The sequence below is a fragment of the Erinaceus europaeus genome, chromosome 4 (genome assembly GCF_950295315.1).
Source record: "Erinaceus europaeus chromosome 4, mEriEur2.1, whole genome shotgun sequence".
In the NCBI taxonomy this organism is placed as follows: domain Eukaryota; kingdom Metazoa; phylum Chordata; class Mammalia; order Eulipotyphla; family Erinaceidae; genus Erinaceus; species Erinaceus europaeus.
Window position 1 is genome coordinate 36,452,968 of NC_080165.1, and position 2,500 is coordinate 36,455,467.

Sequence of the window (2,500 nt, forward strand, 5' to 3'; positions counted from 1 at the left end):
AATGTTCAGATGAAGTCTGATGCCGTGCCAACCAAGCTAATAGAACCTACAAGCTAAGACTCACTTTCATTGTACTAGTTATTTTGGAAAAGTTGTTAAAAGGTGGCCAGGCGGTGGCGCACCGGGTTAAATGCACAAAGTACAAAACTTAAGGACCCGTGTAAGGATCCCAGATCCCCATCTACAGGGGATATCCTCACAAGCCGTGAAGTAAGTCTGCAGGTGTGTATCTATCTCCCCCTTCCCCTCTGGGGAGGGGGGTGGGTGGGTGGGTGGAATATCCGCCAGGAGCAGTGGATTCGTAGTGCAGGTACCGAGCCCCAGCGATAAACCTAGAGGGGGAAAAAAAAAAAAAAAAAGCTGTTAAAGAAGAAATTTGGTATTTACGCAAAGGAACAAAAATGTTGATCGAAACAGCAAAATTTGCAGGACTTGAACCCCTTAGCTTCAGGTGACAAATGAGAGCACAGGGCCGGGAGGGGGTAGATAGCATAATGTTTTTACAAAGAGAATCTCATACCTGAGGCTCCATAGTCCCAGGTTCACACACGACCCCCTCCACCCCCGCACCACCGTATACCAGAGCTGACCAGTGCTCTGGTAAATAAATAAATTAAAAAGTGAGAACACACACCACTACGCTAATAGGAAAGCAGAGGGTGTTTGTTTTGGGGGCGGGGGGGAGCTTAAAGGAGCCCTCTTCGACCCGCAAGCCGGGTGGGTGTGCTGGACCGCGCGACATGTCACAAACGAGTGAATTTAGGTTCGAGCTTCTACCAAAAAAGGAATTAGTCGAGGATTTCATAAAGTTTACTTTTCAATTAGGTCCCAGTTCCTGGGAAGGAAAGAAAAGAAAAGAAAGTGGAATATCATTATCAAGAGTAAGCTTTGTTTTTCTCTATAGAAGCGGTTAAATTACAATAGACAAGGTGACTTCCCTGTCAGTAGTTCTAAGTGAGAGAGAAGTTAATACAAGTTTAGTCAATAAGTAGTTACTCTCTGAGTTCCAGAACGTGAATAAGGATCCAGAGAAGGTAAATAAAACAACCATCGTAGTCGGCAGGATTCGAACCTGCGCGGGGAGACCCCAATGGATTTCTAGTCCATCGCCTTAACCACTCGGCCACGACTACACAGCTGGTGAGGGTGTCCAAATAATTGAAGATCACGTGGCAGGCAAGAGACGATGGGGACTTGGAAAACAGAGGGAGAGGGAGAGAGAGATGGCGCACTTGGATGAATGCATATGGGAAAGAGAAAGGACGAGGCTTTATGCCAGGGGACCCCACTTGCAGGGGGAAAGCTTTGCGAGTGATGAAGCAGGGCTGCAGGTCTCTCCCTCTCTCTGTCAAGAGTTTATTTACTTATTTTTAATTTCTTTATTGAGGGGATTCATGTTTTTTTTAAATATTTATTTTCCCTTTTGTTGCCCTTGTTTTATTGTTGTAGTTATTATTGTTATTGATGTCGTCGTTGTTGGATAGGACAGAGAGAAATGGAGAGAGGAGGGGAAGACAGAGAAAGAGAGACACCGGCAGACCTGCAGAGGGAGAGAAAGATAGACACCTGCAGACCTGCTTCACCGCCTGTGAAGCGACTACCCAAGTCGGGGGCTTGAACTGGGATCCTTGAGCCAGTCCTTGCACTTTGCGCCACGTTCGCTTAAGCCGCTGCGCTACTGCCCAACTCCCAGAGTGGATTCATGTTTTACCTCCGAGACAGTAAATACATAGTTTGTACATAACATTTCTCAGTTTTCCACATAACAATACAACCCCCACTAGGTCCTCTGTCATCCTTTTTGGACCTGTACTCCCCCACCACCCACTCCAGAGTCCTTTACTTTAGTGCAATACACCAACAAGATTTTATTTATTAAAGAGAAATGAGGAGAGAAAGAACCAGACATTACTCTGGTACATGTGCGGCCTGAGATTGAACTCGGGAACTCACTCTTGTTTTTATCTGGAACATTTACTGTTCAACGCTGGTATAGGGAATTGAACCTGGCATCTAGGAGGCTCAGGCATGTGAGTCTGTTTGCAGAAGCATTATTCTACTTCCCCCAACTTTACTCTGTATTTTATAATAATGTTGCTTTGGAGAAGTATATAACTAAGTTATTTTCTAAAATATCACTTACTTTGGATTTGTGTTATGTTTCCTCTGACTATATTTAGATTCAGTTTTTTTCCTCCTAAAAATAAAATAAAATAAATAAATAAAGGGGGGATTCTTTCACCTTCCGGAATATACCACATCTGGAGCTAATCTTTTACAGAATCAGGCTGGTAAAATAGTTCATTTGTGCTGCTTTGCTATGTGCACAGTTCAGGTTTGAGACTCATTCCCACAACATTTAAGGAAGCATCAGTACAGTGGTCTTTCTCTCTCCCTTCTGTCTCTATACGAATAATGATTATCATAATAAATTATATTTTAAAATATTTTAAAGGATCTATTTGTGTGTGGGGGAGTGTCCAAAGCACCACTCTAGCAT

General features: G+C 43.6%; 1 long non-coding RNA gene and 1 other non-coding gene across 2 annotated transcripts in view; both read right to left on the reverse strand.

The window, feature by feature from the left end:
- LOC132538045 (uncharacterized) overlaps window positions 1–2,500 on the reverse strand; it is a 7,634-nt gene that overhangs the window by 344 nt on the left and 4,790 nt on the right. The window contains exon 2 of the long non-coding RNA XR_009549447.1: window positions 1–332. This exon is cut by the window's left edge and continues 344 nt beyond it. This is a non-coding gene — a long non-coding RNA (uncharacterized LOC132538045). The remainder of the gene's footprint in view (window positions 333–2,500) is intronic.
- Window positions 1,052–1,133, reverse strand: TRNAS-AGA (transfer RNA serine (anticodon AGA)). Its single transcript has one exon. It is a non-coding gene; the product is annotated as a tRNA-Ser (tRNA).